At 41.5% G+C, this 20,803-nt stretch overlaps 2 long non-coding RNA genes across 3 annotated transcripts; both read left to right on the top strand.

The window, feature by feature from the left end:
* The first annotated feature begins 803 nt into the window (after positions 1 to 803).
* LOC114057236 lies at positions 804 to 13,837 on the top strand. Of its 2 annotated transcripts, XR_003571163.1 has the most exons (4): positions 813 to 897; positions 2,398 to 2,472; positions 10,802 to 10,886; positions 13,799 to 13,837. It is a non-coding gene; the product is annotated as an uncharacterized LOC114057236 (long non-coding RNA). The 2 variants fall into 2 exon arrangements; XR_003571164.1 differs by lacking the exon at positions 2,398 to 2,472 and having other exon boundaries at positions 804 to 897.
* A 1-nt stretch (position 13,838) lies between these two features.
* On the top strand, positions 13,839 to 18,083 carry LOC114057237. The gene is made up of 3 exons (XR_003571165.1): positions 13,839 to 13,939; positions 14,277 to 14,364; positions 17,440 to 18,083. It is a non-coding gene; the product is annotated as an uncharacterized LOC114057237 (long non-coding RNA).
* Positions 18,084 to 20,803: the final 2,720 nt, after the last annotated feature.

The following is a 20,803-nucleotide window of genomic DNA, read 5'->3' as shown; positions in this document are numbered from 1 at the left end:
GAGGGTGTTCTCCTCACTTGCCTATTTTTCTTGCTGGAGGAACTTCAAATATCTGAGGCTGGCAAGTTTTTTTTACGTTGCACTGGCTGGCCAGCAGGATTAAAGGTTACTAGAAAGAGACTGAGTCAAGTTATGTATACACATAAACATACACACACAGTGCACCATTACATAAACCTCAGTGCCTTAGGAAACTAAGCTATAACAGCATGAGGTGTAGTAAGATTATATGAAAAATGGTATTTTCCTCACATAGCTAAAGAGTCAGTTAAGTTTGTTTGGACACCTGGTGGTTCAATAACATCTGAACATGTACATACACAGAGTGAGAAAATTATCAGCAGAACAAAAGGAGACGAAAGAAACCCACCTTAAAAATATACACGTGTCACTATGATATTTTTGAAGTGTGGGTGTGCTTGTAATACAGTACACACACGCAGGTGTACCCAGCAGTGGGTATAATTTAAGGCATATTTCTTAAAGCAAGTAGAATTGGTTTTATTCTCCTTGCAGAAATAAAGAGTAACATATTCAAGATTGTTGGTGGAACTACATTTTCAAACCTAACTGGTATAGTACTGTGCTGGCTGTAGAGGACAGCAAGTCCTTCTGCAGTGTTTTCTTTCAAAAGAAAAGGAATCCATTCAAAACTCAACATCTATGGCCAAGTTGATTTGTCCTAAACAGCCCATTGCAGATGATTATGAGCTACATTTGGCTCTGCTCTCTGTTTCACGTGGAACAAGATGCTGTGGCAACCTGTACATGGTCATAGTGGTCATGGTGTAGTTACAGGATTCCCCATAGCACCAGAAATGTTGTGTGGCTGATAGAGTAGGGCAAGATGCTACTCCCCATGATCAAGATTTTCCTAATGATAAGGATATTTTTTGGGTAAGTTGATCCAGAGAGAATTCCTCCCCGGAGTTTAATATGCCTCAGTGATGTAGGAATTAGGTTAGGCATCAGATGAAATCTGCAATCCTGTCTGATGTAACTGTAAATGATTGGGGTTAAGTTGTATACAGCAGGAATCAGCTACTTAAATTCATTGTGGCATGTACAATACTTGGCAAGTTGTAAAATAATAATTCAGAAAAGCCAAGATGGCAGTGTTTAGTTCTGAATTATATCTGTGGAGTTATTTCCTTCCTTTGAAGTTTAAGTATCGAAAGCTTGTGCACAGTTGACTTCAATGTAGACATTTCTGAAAGCAGCTATGACCTCTCCAAATCTGACTAAGGCTCTGGTAAGTGCAAAATATTCTCAAGTCTGTTTTGCATTCTCTCAGTTAATGTTTTGATGTCTGTCTTCAGCTTTATGCTACCACAGAGTTGGCAAGGCACAGACAAAGCATTTTTTCCCAGCTCCCAACCATATCATAAACTCTACAGGCTTATAAAGCAGTGTTTATTCTGGTGGCATTCCCTAATGCAGCAAGTATAAAGGTGCCTAGCAGGGAAAAGAGATGATTTGGGTACAAATAACTACTAGTAGTAAAAATTTTACTGTACTGTGGAAGAAAATTTTCAAGGGTTAACTTGGCCACAGATCACAATTGTTCTTGTAGAAAAGCTGCTTTGAACTCTGCATGGCAATCTGACTCCCTGCTTGGGACTGCTGGAACTGAGCAACGATCCAGTGACATTCCCCAAGGAAGTTTTCTTGGCACGGCCTGTGCTCAGTCCCCTCCAAACCTGATATTCACAGGGTAGAGAAAGAAATAGCATAGAGGTATCTACAAAATGTTCCTTGTAGTTGCCCTACAATTTAACTGAACTCAGTGCAGGAGGTGAAAAAAACATTTGTGTGGATGGGGGAGCATTGCCAGGTCCCAGGGATGAGGCACCGTAGGCCCTTTCCCTCCTTCTCCTGGTACCTGAACAGATACTTCTCTATCTGATATTATAAGCCACAGACATTCAAAACTCTGTCACCCAGAAACAGAGTGATTGCTTTTAGTAATCAGATCATATTAATAAATATGATCGTTGCTTCTTTATCTTTTGGTGGTGCATCTACAGATCACCTTTTCAGGATTTTTAGGTTTTCTTAATATTGACGAAAAAGGGATTTATTTCTCATTTATTTATTTATTTGCCAAGGGTTTTTTTCAATAGCAATTTTTAAAGTTTTCAAGCAGCACCAATGAACATGACATTTTCTTTAAAACATGCAGATTGGAATTCTCTGTTAAACCAAGGCAGAGGGTTTAAGAAAGGTACCAAATATCACATTTAACACTAAAATGATGTTCAAACCATTATTTATAAACCTGGATAAAGTAAAATATAACAAGTCCAACGATTAGCAAAAACACAAACATGTAAGAGAATCAGACAGGCTTCACAAAACAATACCAGACAGCAAGATAGAAAACAATTTCTTTATCAGGTGATGCCCTCAGAGAAGAGCTTCATGACCCTGGAGTGCTGAACACCCCTGAAAAACTTTGAGGTTGCAAGAAATGTAAGGAAATTATGCTCTAGAGGTCAAAACTCCTTAAAGGAAACTTGGCATAGCCAACCTGAAAAAGCTTGATTAAGAGCTTGTTTCTGACTTCATATGCTACATACTCTCTTAAGTCCACAACCTCTGAGACTCACTTATCTCAGTTGAACTATAGTTTTGTAAGTTTAGTGGTTTGTAGCATTTGAATAAATGTTTTAATTAATAAATAGCCATGCAACTGCAATAGCCATGCTTCTGCAGGGCTCAGCTCCTGCCATGGAGAAGAAATTCTCTTGTGGGTCTCACAGGTTCTGGTTCAGCCCTTCCCTGAGCACCTGGGCACCTCATTTGGCTGTTGTCCTTTCTCAACCTGGGAAAAGCCATGAGAGGCAGCTATCGCTATTGTCCCATTCTGTACAGTTCAAAACAAGACCACCAACACTCAACAGATGTGTCTACCTCACTGCAATCTTTTCAGCAAGGAGTCAGGTACGGGCTAGATTTCCTTGTTGAGGTGAGCAGGGCTATCAGCAAGTCCTGTGCAAGAGCCATAAGCATTCTTCATTCCTAAATCATATGGCTTGGCTTCTGGGAAGAAAATTATTGGTCTGTGCTGGTATGCAATAGCCTTTTAATCAAGTGACTGAGGCTTCTTTTTTGTTATTTAAAAATACAGACCTGGTAACAATCTATAATGATTCACTGGGAGCACTTTACAGGTAAAGGTCTTGAGTAGCATCCTTCAAATGTTACCAAATGCTTGTGGGTAAGAATTAATGCCTGTCTCTACAGATGGGTACATTTTGCTCTGGGAAGGCAGGAGGCCGTTTTCATATAGGCAGCTAGAACCTCATGGCACTCATAAACTTTGGCAGACACAAGCCAGGATGTTTTGTCCACAGTGGGAATGCGAGGTGACTGGTGTTCAGTTCCCCAAGAGTTTTGCCTGCTAGTCATATTCTTTAGCCATTGGGCTCTTCTGCCTGGAGTGCCTGAGCGCTGTGGCCAAGGTGTACTGAAGGCTACTGCATGTTTGCATGAGATGGGCTCTGACTCAAGGCAGTGGGATTTTTTTTTTTTCTTCCTCAGATCATTTTTTCCGTGGTCTCTAGCTATACCTAGGCAGTGAACGGAGTAAAATGCAGAACTCCTAATAACAGTCACATTGAACCGAAAAAAATACTAGCTTTAATCCTTTTTGTCTGTGTCTCTGCATTTTCCAGCATCTATAAAATATTATTACCTATATATTAAAATACAGCAGATGTTGGTCAAGCATTTCCACAGACTTAAAGCTAGGCTTCCATAACAATCTACTGCTCCTGGAGCGAGAGACTGGGGAATGGTTAAGCTTTCTTGGGTGTTTCATAAAAGGCAGTAACCCTTGTGTGAGCTGTTTCAAGAGTGAGCTGAGTACTCTGTCAAGATGTTTAGCAGGGAAAGCCTCTGCATACAGAGGGTCACTGTAGTCATCCCATCTCTTGGTGTTCTGTGGTCGTAGTATTGGACGTGACGTTATTTGGGAACGTTTGGTTTGTTTTTGGCAAGCATGTTTACTAAGTCCATTTCACTTGACTTCTTGTAAGTCAGCGCATGTGGATTGTCTGCTTATGGTCTCTGTACTCTGTTCACCATCTGATTTCTTTTAATAGTGCATTAAGCAACTCAACTATTTATCAAATTTGTGCTCAGGAATATTTGAGAGGCACTTTATTTCTCCAGACACAAATGCTAATCCATATATTAAATGCATTTACCAAAAAAAACCTGCCAAAACCTACAGGAAACTATTTTGTGCCAAGAAGGTGTGAGTATAGGAACTGTTGGTAAATTTGATTACTTTTTTTAATCTTAAAATCACAGACTATTTATATTCCTATATAGAAAAAGCAATAATACTTACAGAGCATGTTTAACACTCCTGAGGCAGACTCTTAAAGGATTCTTTTTTCCTTAACTTTTTCTACATGCTCTTCAGGCACTGTTCTCGTATGCACAGAATGAGTCATCCATTCAGGGCATAGAAATCATATTCCCATGCTGAGTCACGCTGGCCAAATACAGTGTCAAGCATCAAAAAACTGAGAAGATACTTTGCCTCAAAGAGGCAAATGGAAATGGAATGTGTCTTAACTATTACAAACATTTGTTGAGCAATTCTGACAAATATATAACAATCATTATTACTATTTTGGGATTAGGAAAAGGAGTGGTTCCAGGAACAGACCGATAGAAAACTAATTTCCTATAAATCTATTTCATTAAGAAAATATGTATAAATTCTTTATTAATCTATTAAATTATTTAAATCTATTTATTGTTCTTAAATCTATTTCTTATTCTTGTCTTTGCTTCGAAAAGGATGAGAAGTTCAGTGGAAATCTCTTTCATTACAGAACTTTTATCTCTCTCTGAGGGTACTTTCTCATATCTAACAAGACTGTTTCATCTCAGAAAGCAGTTTTAAAGTATCTTTTATTTTTGGTAATAAGGAGTCACCAAACTAGAAGCAGTGCCTGAAGGGTTAGTAGCAGCAGGAAGGGAGGTGCTGCTGGAGGAGAAACTTAGAAAGATCCCATAATATCTAAGGTGTTGAAAGACAAAGCAGTAAAGCAAGTCAAAGGGTGATAAAGTTATTTGCCTGCATATGAAATAAACTTTAAGTCTCCTATGAGTACACCTAGGATTGCATTGCCCAATAAAGCAGCAGTTTTAGTCAGGGTCAAATGCAACCTAGTAGCTTGCAGAGTAGCTTCCAGTTTGAATCTACACAATGAGAAATTAGACTGATTTGCATGGTTATGGAATAGCCAAAAGCATGCTGAGGTGCTTGAGTTCAGGCATTGATCGTTGTTTGGGTGCTTTCAGTTTTGGTTTGATTGTACAGAAGGGCTATAAACAGTTTCTGAGTAACTTCTGAACTTGAGCCCTATTTATGAGGTAGGACAGGTCCAAAGTTTGACATACTATTTCAGTTCACAAACATTGCTGTTCACATGTGACTGAACTTGTATCTGGGCAAAATCTTAGGTAGACTACGGGAGGAAATGTATGGTAAGCCTTTTCCTTTTGGGATGGAGTAACTTTCAGCCTCTAACCAGAACACTATGGATGCAGCTATTTGACCTGTGCTGTTCAGTCTGTGCTAATGACAGTTCAAAGCACCTTGCACCAGATTGGACAGGAACCCTGCATGAAGCTTGGAGGAAGGGCTCCATTCGCAGAGAGCAAGACTATTACTAGAGCTTTTTCTGTTAAAGAACAATAGTTTACAAGTTCACAGATGATTTAGCAAAAAATACATGAAACAAGACTAAGCTGTGAACCACACATGAGCTGCTGTAAGACTTGAGGCTGTCAGACAGTGAAGGGGCTGTTGCTTGGCTAAACCTCACAGCAGAGTGAGTTGCAGTGCTGTGTACTGAGAATATGATATACTTGTGAGATTTGTTTCTGATAAAATAGTATTAATAACCTGATATCCTGTGGGAGGACTCTGGAAGTGCAAAAATTACAAAGCGTGGGCCCATCTGGAATGAACTGTTTTAGATTGCTTCTAAAATTGCCCTTAAAATTGGGGAAATAGGTATTCTCCACAACCAATTTTCCCTCTCTTTCCTTTCGTCTCCCAAGGCTTTTCACTTCCACATTTCCAAACACATCAATTTTAAACCACGTGGAAGAGGCCAGGCCATTTGCTCCTGTGGAAAGTGCTGAACAAGATACACTTCTGGAACCTGTCTACCAGCTGTGCCACATTTACTTTAGTGAGGCTCCTGCTGCCTACATAAGGTCTTTAAATTAAATAGCAGCTATGATAAGTAAGCAAATAAAAGTCCCAGCTCTCTGGAAAGTGGGAACTATTTTCCCTTTTCCTTCCTTATGACTATAAGCTCTCCCCTCTGAGGCTAGAGAAGAGCTAGCAGAGTTGCCTGCCCAGCAGCTGCCAGCTACCCCAAATGGCTCAGCGTGCCCGGTAACATCAGCGCTGGCCAGCCCCATGAAAAGGGGCTGGTTGCCTGCCTGCACAGACCTGCACAGCTATGTGAGTGTGTGCTCTGTGAATACCAGCAGTACCACCCAGGCTCCAGTCATTAGCCTAAGGTCATCAGTACATTTCTGTGCACGGGAGTGTCTGCATTTTATGTATCGCTCTGGCTTGTCTGGGTGTGTATGTATTTGTTTGTGTGCTTGCTCTGTAATGATCCAACCTATCTTACATGCATATTTTAAAATATTTTTTAGAAAGAGGGTAGATATCATTATCTAAGGGAAAGTGAAGTGCAGGATCAGAGGCTATGCCCTTTGCTGAAGGATACAGAGCGAGCGTTTGGCAGAGACGTGCACTGGTACACCAGGTTTCTGACACACAAAGCCTTCAGTCTCCACTAAGCCATGTTACTTTTTTTGCCTCCCCTGTGTAGGAAGCACTTTGAATTGTAGATTATCTATCATGCACTTATGCTGTTGTGCTTCAGAAAGCCCTGTGGCAATGGAGAGAGGAAATGCTATTTCTTTCCTTTACCTCTTCTGCTGTTATTGACAGTAAGACTTAAGCTCAGCAACAATTTACATAAACTGAGCTTGAGCAACAACTAACTGCTAACAAGCTCGTGTGCATCCTCTAGCAAATGTTTGATACAATGACCAGCCAAGTCCAGCTGCATTCATTTCCAGTGACCAAAGCAGGTGGTCAATTATGGACCCAATTATGACTTTGAATGCTAAATCAGAGTTCTGCATATTACCTGATCCAACAATTAGTCCAGCCCTCTGCTCTGCTGCAGGTTTGTTTATAATGATCACTCTTTTTTGAAATTATTAGTTTGGGTTATTATGGAAGAGTTTACGGAACAGCAGGCTGTTTGGCAGCTTTCAGGTCTGGATATTTTTTTTTTTTTTTTTAGAATAGTTTTTTCCCCAGAATTTTTCAGTAAAACAAAAATGTAGAGGGAATCACTTCTGGGAGTGACACGTTTTATTCATAAGATGTTTTCTTTAGCAACATTATTCAAAGAAGTCTAGAAATAAGATTCATTCTTAAACAAATAATTTAAATAATTTTAACTTCAAAAGTCTGAACAGACAGGAAACAATATTTTGAATTTTTTTTCACCAAACACAGTTTCTAGAAACAGTATACATTATCAGTATGGCCTATTCTGTGCTTCTCACAGAAACTAAAATTTACATGATAAAGTGCCCGCCTTCAAAGTAGACTATAAACTCAGAGAACCAACGAAATAAATCACTTTACAAGAGACAAACACTTTCCTCTGGTCTTTTTTTAGACTGCACCCCCCTAGGGCAGGGATAGTCTTTATTTTATGCCATCCATTGGAACAACCCACTGCTGAAACTTAAGAAGTAATAGTTTCCACCAAACTTGATTCACACCATAAAAATCAGCTTGTGTCCTCTTGTTGACACCTCCGCGTAGGGCAGGAACTGAGCAGATATTCAGACTTGATGTTGTTTAATTTCAAGTAGAGTTAGTGAGATAATATAGCGTAGAGTGAAGAATTTACTCATTAGAATAACATGCTGGGGTTTTTTTTATTCATTTCTCAGCCCTTAACCACATTCTCACATCACATTGTAGATTGTGAACTACAACCCACATATGGAACTAAAGGAGTCAAGGAACCTATATGTATTTTTGTGATACGTAACATAATTTCAACACTTACCTGTGTAGTTGCTGTGTAGCCATTGAACCCCATTCTGTTACAGGAAAAATAATTAAAAGAGTCTTTCTCCTACTTTTTTTTTTTTTTTCATACGAAGAGGACGGACAAGCTTGAAACAAACTCCATTCCTTTTCCTTCCCTTTCTGCCTCCCCTGCAAAAATCAGTTGAAAACATAAATCCTGAGGCTATAATTTGATGAATTTGATCTCTTCTTTCATGGTGGTACTAGCAGACAGGTTAAATCACTGGGCATACCCAGCAAGCAGAGCAGAAAAAGTGCTTTCTGTTTCGTGCGTGCTGCTTTTCCACAGCAAATCAATCTGCGTCCAGAAGTCTTCAAAGGTCAGATGCTGTCGCCTTTCCTTCTCTGTCACTGTAAGGTATTCTGAGGAATCTGGTGCTTGAGATAAAGGAAGGTCAAGCCACAAGTGTTCACGCTCCTGAGTATCCTCATCTTTCGTGAGGCTCTGCTAGGATCTGTGGAAGCCATTTGTGCCCAGAGGAGTTTGGTCTCTTTTCTTAGCACTGTTCAAAATTCCAACGTCCTTGCACATGGATGGACCTATGGACAGGTTTGATAAGTTCTTAGAGGACCACATGCCTTAAATTAACTTGGCAGCAACCTGTTCCTGCAATTTTTTGGAACCTAAGATCAAGAGCTTGCCCCACGGCCCTGTAAATCAGCAGGGCAAGTTTGAATGTAGACTGAGGTGCTGGACATGCTTTCCTTATTTTGCTTTTTGTTATGCAGTGTTTTCCTAATGTCGTGCACATATTGTACAAAACAGAGATTTACATATTCAGTACTGCAATCATAAAGCTCCACACCAAAGGCCAGATTCCAAAGCCTTTACTCATGGTGAGTAGGTCCCTCCTCCATGAGTAATGCCTTTGACATTAGGGAAGCTCCTGGTGAAATGAAGTGTTACTTAACACATAGTAAGCTTTAGAGCCTTTCCCTGTAAAATTAGGGGCAAATATTGTCTCCTGCACTTCTGGGTCAATCTGATCCCACAGATAAAGATCCTGGGTAGGTTAGTGTCATGTGGGAATGAAGCCAACAGCCAGAAACACGTATGCAGCAGCCTGGTATTGGAGACAAATCAGTGGAACTGAACCCAAATTATCCCCCACCTTTATGGATATCTCAAGGATCTGGCAGTCCCTATACATCCAATATTCCACAGGTATTTTTCGTGGCTGGACAGAATGTGTGTCCTACTCCGTGAGTTCTGGGAGGGAGCAGCTCCTGAGTTGACACAAGGGACAAGCCTTCTCTGCTGTTTAAAACTAGCTTCGGTGGTAGTGGATGAAGACCATTCACTCCCCAGAGGAAGAAGAGGTGTTCTGTGTATGTAAATGCCTTAAAAGCTGGGGAACAGTGCCTAAGGCCTTCCACTTTTGCTTGCCAGTGTTAATTCAGTGCAAGAGAAGAGCAGATGTACTGTGTCGAATTTAAATTGGTGTTTCCCTGACACCTCTCCTTCCCCATCCCAAACCATCCCAATGGCTGCTGTGGTGTTGTACCTTTCCTGAGAAAATGATTGTGCTTCTGTCCCTGTTTTTAACAGCCCTCAAGGAACTTGAATTGTTTTATGCATTGCTCATATGTATCACAACATCCTATGGCAAGGAGCTTCACAGCACCAAGGGGAGAAGCTCCCCTGGGCACCAAGGGGAGAAACCTTTGGTAAAATAAGGTTCTTGTGGAGTGTGGGCTATGGGGGCTGCAGGAGGTGGCCAGTGACCTCTGCTCTTCTTGGGCAGGTGTCGGCAGCACAAGTTTCCCAATGTCCTGGCCTGTCCCCAGCAAAACTGGCGCTGATTAGCAATGCCATTGCTATTTGTGTGGTAGTTATCTGTGTTAGAGGTAGTTCTCTGTGTTAGACCTAAATTTATAAAGGCACTGTGGTATTTAATTCTTAAGGAAAACATCTGTGCTGTTTTGAATGTGAAGTCTAATCCTCCGACCTTGAGTAGAGGCATATTGGTGAAACATTGGAAGAGAGCTTGCAGGACTTGTTATACTTGTTCTGTGAATAAGACAAGGCTTTCTACTTCCCAGGCTGTCCTTCTGAGGAATTTTACTGGCACTAAAGTAAACAAATGCCTTTCCTAGAGAAATGCTGCTATTTAAAATGCTAAGGCTGTATTTTTGTTTTAAAATGCAAAGAAAGCAAATATATCATTCCACTCTGATTGCCAATGGCAGTGAATTATTTGTGTGCTTCGGACTGGCCTATGGGCACATACACGACCATTATGTAGCAAATCCCACTCGAGTTCATTGCCCTTTTACACATTTGGCTCTGAGTAAGTCTGAGTGGGCTCCCTATCAAGGGCAAAAGGGAGTGTTGAAGCATCTATACCAGTTGAAACCATGGAGTTTGCTGCTCGTGGCCTCTGTTCTCCCCACCCTTCCCCACACATACAAACGAATGGCCTCCTCCAAGCTTTTACCCTTGTTTTAATCCCTCCTAGAAAATGAAGTGTCAGATGTTCCTACTAATGTAGTGGTTAACCAGCTTGTGCTAAGAACTCTTGGCTGAACTGGCTTGATTTATACTGCTCTTGTCACCACAGCAGTAATTAGGAGTGATCAGAGCAGAAATACCAATGCTGTATCTCATCAACTTTTGCCCTCCTTCTATTTCAGGGAAGAAGCTTCACTTAAGAAGTGAGAGTGAAGGGGTTCCCTCAAACAGAAAACCCCATATCAGAGATAGCAAACCAAAATCATGGTGAAAGCTCAAGATTTTAAGAATACTTAGCATTCCTAAAGCCTTTCCTGTCTGTAAAGCACCATGTAGTTATTAAGTTGTTTTTCTTAAAAATTGTTTATGTGTTTGTGCTACTTGTTATCCCCATTTTACATGGGGAGGGTTAGGCTCACACAGATTTCCAGCTTTTGAAACTCTGGCTCCTACTTCAGCACCTAATTTTTTTTAGGCCACACATAGCAATTTACCAGCTTTGGGACAGACTTTTTACCTTTTTGCACTAGTAAGCTGTGCAGGTCTCCCAGAGAAGCAGTGATGGGCTCTGACTTGTGTCATTGAAACTTTTTCATTGTCGTTCTTATTTTCCCTTGCCTCCTTCTTTGTCTGGTGTTCATTTACGGTCGATCTTCTGGTTCTTGAGAAACTGTAAATGAAAGGCGACCTCCTTGGTTTCCTTTCCTGAGGGAAGTCTGCGTGAGCCCGTGGTCAGCTCTGCAGGGAAGCCTTCTGACTTCTGTGTGGGCTTGTTCAAGTAGATCTGGCTTCTGTTGCACTTCATGTTAGCTTCAGGGGTGAGATGCAGAGATAAAAACAAAGGTCAGGAGCAGATCTGTGAATGGCAAACATCAGAATCATGGAGCACATATGCCTCTCTCATTAGCTGTAACAGCTCTGGAAACCTTGGACTGTACCGATGTCCTGATATAGTCTCTTTAAACTTAAAAAACAAGCCTGGAGAGAGCATTTAGACACACTGCAGTATGCTCCAAGGTCACAGAGTTGCACTTTTTAAACCTGCCATTATTCCTGAGGCACTACAAAGGACATCAAGGACACATTTCAGCTGTTTCAAGTCAGACAATCGCAGTTTCTTGCCAGCTTTTGATTTTTTTAGTCTGGAAGCAAGATGCATGCAGTCATTACATCTATTGGGCCCCAGCCCTGTTAACTAATTTTAACCAAATTCCACGGAGGAGTGAGGGTCTCATGAGCCTTGTGAAACCTGGTGGTATGGAAAGAGGAGATACTGCAGCTTCAGTAGCTATCTGCTGTGTCCCTGTCTGCCCACGTGTCCAGTTACCATGCATCCATCTCCATACTGGCTGTCTCATATCCAGTGTGGAGGGCACAGGAGGGTAGTGCAGATGGCAGGCAACAAGGGGAGAAAGCAAAATCACTTGCAGAAAACCAGTCTCCAGTAGTTCCACTGCTGAGAGGCCCAGGCATTTGTTGCTTTCTCCATACAGAAGGAGTGTTTCTATATGCTGCAACCTTATAGAAAACAGGCAAAATCTTAAACCGCTCATCCCTGTCCAGACTTATAATTAATTCCCACAAGACCCTCATCTCAAATTAATAGATTGGGCAAGGGACATAATGAAAAAGCACTCACCCAAATAAACCAGAAAAGCCAAATTATTGGTTTGCATGAGTAAGCACTGGCTGGGTAAGTGAGGGCTAGGCAATGTAGCATGAACACACAAAGAGAGAACATTATTGAAGCTTAAATTGATAAAACTTTGAGGAAACTTGAGTCATTGGTGATAAATTTCTGTCTTCAGAGGAAACAAGTTTAAAGGAAAAGGAGCTGGTTTAAAACATATTTAGCGTCTCAAATTTCATGTATTTATGCCAAAGTTGCTTTCCCACTCCCACAGACTGGGAATAGAAATTGTGGTCCTCCCTTGCCTCTTTGAAAACTGCATCATCAGTTGTTTTACAGTCAAATAAGCAGTGAAGTCAGGAAGGAAGCAAGTCTGGAAAAGTTAATGCTCTTGTGCTGGGTTTCATTTTTTAAATGAATTGGGTCTCTAGTTCTGCAGAAGTGGCTGGGAAAGGAAGTAATGCATGAAATCAAGTGATGAGGAGCTTGTAGTTTGGGGAGCTCCTTATGAAGACGGGATGATGGAGAATGTGAAGTAACCTATTCAATCTGACCCATTTCAGAAAAAAAAAAAAATTGGCAGGAGACAGGTCTCTTTATCCTCCTGTATCCCCAGGCTGTTTCATGGTATGCTTTCTATTACACCAGGATATTGCATTCTTACTGGTGGTGCAGGATATCACACACTAGTAGCTGAGGGTCTGATGGAGGTGGGAGTGTGCACACGGAATGGATTAGAGGTTCACATCCTCTTGCTGTCGTGTCATGTGAGGATTTTAAGGGCTGAATCCGAGTTTGGAGAAGAGGAAGCTGCAGAGACAGCTATATCCTAATTACCTCTGGAAAGTTTACTGAAATGCTCGGAGAATTGCTCATCTGTCTGAACAGAAAAGCTGTTAAGAATTCAAGAGGTAAATACCAGAGAGTTGAGATCAAACACATATCCTGAGGTGTATTGGGGACCATGTTATAAATAGGAAGGAAAAAAAGGCTCAGGAGCATTCAGGTGAACCCTCTCAACCCCTTTTTGTAGCTATGTTTTGACAGCATCTAAAATGTGATGGCAGATCTTGATTATCTGGTTTGTGGACTAACTAACTTTGCCCTGATTCAGCAGCAGCAGCAGCACCTGATTCCTGTAAGATGCAGTGGTGAGCTCTGGCTCCCACCCTGCCTGTTCACTGGTGTGTGCCACTGGAACAACTCCCTGAACAGCTGCCTGGCTGCTTTCAGCCTACTCTTTTCATTAGCGGTCTTGTACGTGTTTTGTGTTATCCACGGGTTTACTTCACCTAGTTTATCTCTCAGTATTGCTGGGTAAAGGGAAGCGCTTGGCATTCTCATCCCATTGCCATTTTCATATCAAGTGGTTTTCTAGGTAACCTGTAATAGACTGGGTTTGTTTACGTTCTGGGTTTGGGGTCAGCCCAGCTTGGAAACCTCAAAAACTGAAGTTGGGATCCAGGTCCTGTCTTGCTTTCTATAGATTAAAACTTTGGTAGAAACTCAAATATTTCATTGTTGTTTTCTTTTTTTTTTTTTTTTCTAGAAATAGCAGATTGCGGGCAAGGATGTTGGCAAAGAGAAAGGAAAATAATGAAGAGGGTAACCCAAGAAATTTGTAAAAGCATTCTGGTATGGGTTAGGAGCGTGCTTCTGAGAGTGATCCTCTTCCTGCCATGGCCTTGGGGTGAGTAACCTGCATTTCTTCCAAATGGAGTTAAGCTGAAAGATGTGCTCCGGGGGCGTACATAGCAGACCCTGACAAGTAATGGACACTTAGTCCATAGGATCACAAGAGGCAGCCTGAACTAAAATGCTCAGAAACACATGCAGTGAGGATGTCAGGGCCTGTGTTGCAGCTGTTTTGCTTTACAAATCCAATCCCCCAACACCACGTTACCCAAATCTCAGTTTTCAGTATTGCACATTGCTAGGTTTGCATTTACATTGCATCCTCCTCATTTGAAAATAAAGATGCCCAGATGGTGGGAAGTCAGGCACTTTGTGACCTCTCTGATTTCCAGAACCTGCTCTTCTGCTCAGTCATATTTGCTGATGGTCTCCAACATGCTGCAGAAAACATTTACCTGAGAAAGATTTTGGAAGTCAGAGGTATGATAAATGAAAATAGGCAACTGGTTGCCTGGCTGTGTTCTATGGGATTTCTCTCAGTGCAGTTGTAGTATCTCCAGGATTTAGGTTGGATTAATTATATTGAATTGACCAGCCTTTGCCACATATGTCTTTATTACTTAGCTATGCAGTGCTGAATAAAATGTGATAGAATTTTTTCTAAAGCACAATGACTTATTTTGTTTTAAATAAGAATTACCATCTACTCTGTGGTTAAAATGCTTTGGGGACAAAACCTCAAAGCATACGACAGAAAAGTGCTTTTCCCATTCTCTTCAGTGACGGCTTTGCTATTGGGCTTAGTTTTCCTGTGGAAAAATGCAAGGTAATGATTTCAGTGGCATATCTCTGGACTCACAGAGAAGCAAGAAGCAAGGAAGTGTCTGCAAACATTAGGGTACTTACTGTCTAACAGGGCTGGGAAAATGAGTCAAGGTAGAGACACCTCCATAGTGAAAAATAAGGAGTGGATATAAGGGAAGGCTAACTTACTTTATATTTACTAGCCTAAATAAACATTAGCAGCTGTAGTAGTTTAGCAGAATCACAGTGTTGCAATCTCTTATCATTCTTATCTGTGTCTGCTTTGGATGCAAGCAGCGAGCGATGGCTGAATCTGAAGAAACCCCCATTAGCCACGCCCTTGATGCAACTCACATTCTTTGTGCATTTACTCAGGGTTACCAGCTTTCCTCACTCTCTCATGGCTATAGATTTCTCAGCTCTACAAACACCCAAGGAGATAATATTTGGAGCAAATGGTATTGAACGTGGCACTGAACTTCCTATGGGAGCTGGGAAGGGGTCAGACAAAGGACTTGGAAGGGGCAGGGTAAATACAACCAGTGCCAGCCAATCATCAGACTTGAGCTTGGCTTCATGACACTTTTCCTAAGTCAAAGTTCATGGCATGGGCTTGTGTTTTGTTGTCCCCATCTCTTTGTCATTGTGGACATACATGGGCTTTGACAGGCTATGCAGCGGGTCAGGAAATAGTTGAGCAAGGCTATAAAGCTCATTTTTTGATTGTGCAGAACACAGTGACAGTAATGAAATTAGCAGTATTAGTGTTCATAATCTGCTGTTACTAGTCACCCATCTTGAATAATTATACAGTGTGATCTGGTAATGTTCCTGTGCACCAGTACAAGTTGGGAGCTGACCTGCTGGAAAGCAGTCCCAGTGGACAAACACGTGTTCATGAGAGGGGACCACATGAATGTATATATGCAGCTGAAGGGAGGATATCAAGGATGGAGCCAAGCTCTTCTTGGTGGTGCCAAGCTACAGCACAAGAGGCAACGGGTAGAAACTGATGCACAGGAAGTTCCCTCTGAGTATGAGGAACAACTTCTTTACTGTTCAGGTGACCGGGCACTGGAACGGGTTGCACAGAGAGGTTGTGGAGTCTCCCTCACTGGAGATACTGAGCTGTCTGACTGACTATGGTCCCTTCCAACCTTACCCATTCTGTGATTCTGTGTTAGCCCTGCTTCTACTGACATCCGATTTATTGACAGCATGTTCAACTGTGCTGCAATCATACACAGCTGTATGATTTCTGCTCGAGGGAAGAGCTATGTGCAGCATAGTAATATCAGCGTAAGTCACCTTAACAAAGTACAGAAATAAGGCAGAAGCTTGTTTTTATGTAGGAAGTTGTTGTACTGTTTAGTAACAAATATTTTGTATACAACATACCTTATTCCGTGACAGTATCAGTCCTTATGCCCTTACCCATACAAACTATAAAATTCAGTGAGGTAAGAACACAGCAAGAAATGCCTAGTTTCAGGACTTGTTAAAGTTGTGAAAAAACGCATCAGTCACTATAAGAAGTTACAAACACCAAAGGGATGGATGCTTTTAAGCAGAGAATGTATTGTACCCTTTGAAAATATCTACTAGATGGCAAAGGAGACACCATATTGCCCAGGAGTTCAACTGAGATTTTGCAAGAGGGGACCACAAGTAAATCTGCATATTTTTATCAACATGGTATAGTTATTATTTTGATACCCTGATAACATTGTTCAGTTTATGTTACCATAATGTTTATCTTCAACACTGAAAGAATTTGGTATAACCTTTTTTTCTCTTATTATTACTTTAGATGTTAATCAAAATGCACAAAACAATTTTTTTTTTCCTGTTTTATACTGGACAAAATTTGGGAGTCTTTTCAAGGAGAAGGCAGAATTCAGAAAATAGATAGCTCACACTTTTTCCCATGCAACAACCACACAGGTTTTATTTTTATTCTTCCTGTTTTGTTGCCTACTTTCATTAGCATATGGGCTGATGCTGCAAATCCCCAACAGAGTTTAAATAATATTAAAAGTCTATTCCTGATTTAAGTAAATTTTCCCTGAAAAATGCAACACTGAACTTGATGACTGAGATGACAGGTAAAACCTAGACACACACAAAAAAAAATAAAGAACATGTAGGAACCCTTCTGACATAATACTATGATCACATGTTGAAATACCGACTGTGCAATTTACTATAACTAAGATTTGATTTCAATATCCATGTGTGATCTCAATACCCATGTGTTTGTTGCTGTTATCCTTTCTAAGTGATGTTATACAAGCCAACAAACAGTGTTAAGAGAAGAGTGAGAGAGAGAGAATCTGAGTGCTTAAAAATGCATCCCTTTTCATCAGGGACAGTCTCTAGAAGCAGCATGATCCAAGAAGGTTTAAGTAGAACGTTTAGAATTAATAGCTCTTGAGTGATAACCCTAGCTCTGCCACTAACGCTCTGCCCAAGGCAAATTATTTTACATCTATAAAATGGAAATGATAGCTACTAACCTGCTTTACAGGAGATTTGCAGAGATAAATGAGTTAATGTTTGTACTATGTTTTCAACATGAAAAATGCCATAAAGCTCCATGAATTATTACCTCAGCACTTGCTTTAAAACCTCAGTAGAATACGAACCACAATGCAAAATACAACGCCAACTATATCAAAAACCATGCAAAATCTTAGCAAATTGATTCTAAACCCCTGCTAATTCAGCTCTACTTCATTTCTCCTCTTCCAGTAAAAGGCCTGCCCTTTAGAATCACTTTTGCAACACAAAGAGAAGAACTGCGTTGCCATCCAGGAATGGTTGAATTTTTTTGGAGGGGAAAATGCTGACCCGCTCTCAGTGGATAATGAAAAACAACACATTTTTGTTTCATTTAAGGAAAGGACCCAGTAGCAGGGATTTCTTGACTCTTGAGAGGATTGTGAGACTCTATTCTTTTTTGAGGGAATGTAGAAGAGATAGGAGAATTAATCCTGCTTTTTTCACTGATAGAAAAATCAGCTATTCATCCTCTTAACAGCTTCTCTCCACATGTGGCAAAGTAATCAGCTCAGTGGTGCAGGAAAGTGGTGGTGAGCAATTGCAGCCAAATTCTGCAATGCAGAAGTATCTTCATGTGAAAGAACTACCAGCTTACATGGACTTCACTTCATAGGTCAGCATGTTTATGCTTAATATATAGAAGACAGGAGATATATACATACTGTAAGGCAAGCAAGTAAAAAGAAATCTGAAAAAAAAAAAAAAGATGTTGTATTTAGTATTCTCACGATGAACTATCAATTTAAAAATTGGTGGTCAAAAGACTGGCCTTTGTCCCTTGACCTTTAATGCATGCACACAGGCAGCTGGTAATAAAAGTTTTGCAACCTGAATACTGTATGCCCTTGGCAAAATTCATGTAATTACATTAGATTTAAAGGAGATCTACGAAACCGGGTATGTGACCAGCTGTTTAGGGAAAATGCCATGTTTGAATTCGAACCATTTCAGAAACCATTCAAGGCCTGAAATTCCTGCCTGTGATAAGCTTCTCAAACCATGGTCTTAGAGTCTCTCTGTGTATCTCATGACCTTGACAAGCAGAGCACAATGCCACGAAAATAACACATTTGTGCTCCCAAAGGTGGGAGGACAGAATGCAGCAGCTTGCTGTGCAGCCCCTTCAGCAGTACCGCACTGCCAGCAGCAGATGAGAGTATCCTGTAGTGGATATCTGCAGCGTGGGAAACAAATTTCAGGGGGATTTGCCTAGTCTCTCCTTGCTCACCATGGTGGCAATGAAGGAGGAGCTTAGTTTGGATCAAATACTTGAGTTTATGTGCATTTATGTAAGGGCAGTACGTGATGGGAGGCAAGTATGAAGTGTTCCCGCTCAGTACAGCAGGTAGAATCGCAATTGCACAAAAAAAAAATTCTGCAAAGTAAGTATATGTTCTTCAGCATGTTAGGACAGGACTTGGACAAGTTTCTCCACTGAGTTCATATGCAAAAGATGTTTTCTTTTTTTTTCCTATGTTTAGTTTGTTTTTCATTTGTCACTTTGAATCCATTCTTTTTCTAGATTTTGAAAACTCTATTGCCTCCCACAGTGGTAGCTTGATGCTCAATGTGCACATCTAGGGGCACATTTTTATTTAGTACAGAACTGATTTGAAGTTCATTTCTTGGTTATCTTAATTGCACTTCCTTTCTCATAATGCAAGCTGTAATCATCAGTGTGTGCTGAGGGTGCTTTGCAAATCTTCCCTCCCTAGAAGTTGATCTCTTTTCCCTGGGTCTCTCACTTTTAAAGATCCTCTTATTTGTCAAAATAAATCAAAATAAACCACACACACTTTGTGTTTACAAAGTTGCGCTGTGTGAAAATCTTTGAAGCAAATTGCATTAATATTGTACTGTAAGCTCAGGTTCTGCCCTCAATTACAACCATGAAACCAATCACGAGTACCGTTCCTTGGATGCTATTAATGTCTGAGTTTACTTCGAAGTATGTTTTTCGCATTATTTACAAAATATAATCAAACCAGAATGTCAGCCACAGCATTCAAAAGCTGAGTTGTAACCCAATTCATCCTAATAAACGATCACAGTTATGTTGGGATGATGTCTGGTTAAAGGCATGTGGTCAGGTGCTAGGATAAGTAAATGGGCTGGTAGTTTTCTTCGCCTAGTTAAGACAGTAACTAATTAAACTATCAGAAAAAAAAATTACAGGGGAAGTTGATTGGTAGGAGAAGAGTAACGTATCTCTTAGAGGAACACACATAACAGAAGAAAGTCAAGGTAGACTCAGTGGCTATTTTGCAATCTACTGTGTTCCAATGCCCTGTGATAGGCATAGGCACTTGGCACGTAGTTTCCCAAACCTCATGTCATTACTGACTTCAGTTCTGGAGTTCCCACTTAATGGTAACAGTCTTAACACTTCATATCCTATTGCCTGTGTGACCCAGGTCTTCTCGAGAACTTTATGAAGAAATTACCCACCAGCATTTAACAAGTTCGAGCGTTGAATCATGATTTATTCGAAGAAATCCCAATCCAGACAAGTGGCACTTTTACGTCTTATTTACGGACCTGAGCGACAAGACAGTGCTTCCTCCCACTTTCCAGAGGAACAGCCTCTTAGAAAAAGAGCTTGTAACCATTAGCATATTTTAATGAACACTGAATAGCTTGGTTTTGCCTCTTGGAGGAAAACACGTTGGGGAGAAGGAGCACTGTACACGTCCTCTTTCGTTTAATGTCTGTGGATGTCCCTGGAGCACCTCAAAAAAAACTTGTATGATTGTGTGTTCATTAAGTAATTTGCTACGTGGAACAACGAGCACTTTCTCACTGTTGGTGGCAGGGGAATAGAAATGGTACGGGCAGATACGGCCCCTGTTATCCGTGTGCTAAAAACTCATTAAATCAGCACCGTTTTATTTCACCCACACATTTGGCCTTGCAAGCATTGGGAGTAAAATGCCCAGAACGAGAGCAGGAGTATTCGCAGAGGCCAAGCGGGCTCCGCTGATTTCGGGAAGAAGAAACGAGACTGGAACTCAGGAGATGCCCCCCTGGGGAGCGGACTGAGCCTCCGGAGCGGCTTCGCCACTGCTGCTCCCCGGTAAAAAGCCTCAGTCCTTCCTCGCTCGCACTGGACGGGACGATTCTCCCTAAGGGACGGGGCAGGACAGCGTTTCTGCTTCAAAACCCCCGAGGGCACCCGCACTCCTCTTTCCCCCCCCCCCCCCGTCAACGCTGCCGGGAGGGGGAAGACAGAAGCAGTGCCAGGGCCACGTCGCTTTTTTGCGAGCAGCGGCTCAAATGCACGCTCATGCCTTTGGCAGCTGCCGGACAGAAGATGCCGGGAAGTAGAAAATCTCCCCCGCCCTTCCGAGCAAGGACGAACGACTGAACTACCTCCACCCCGCTCATACCTCCTCTCATCCCGTATTCCGGGACAGGTGGCGGGCCCGCCCCTTCTCCACCTGGGCGGGGAAGGCGCCGCCAGTTCCTCCACCCCTCTTCTCCTTGCTCCCTCCCTATCCTCCTCCTCCTCCTCCTGCTCGGCGTCCCCAGAGGGAGCCCCTGTGCTCCGCGACTG

This window comes from Empidonax traillii, unplaced genomic scaffold (assembly GCF_003031625.1).
Source record: "Empidonax traillii isolate 1590-97213 ecotype Southwest subspecies unplaced genomic scaffold, ASM303162v1 scaffold122:size1458747, whole genome shotgun sequence".
Taxonomy (NCBI): Eukaryota; Metazoa; Chordata; class Aves; order Passeriformes; family Tyrannidae; genus Empidonax; species Empidonax traillii.
This window is presented reverse-complemented; position numbering and strand designations above follow the sequence as displayed.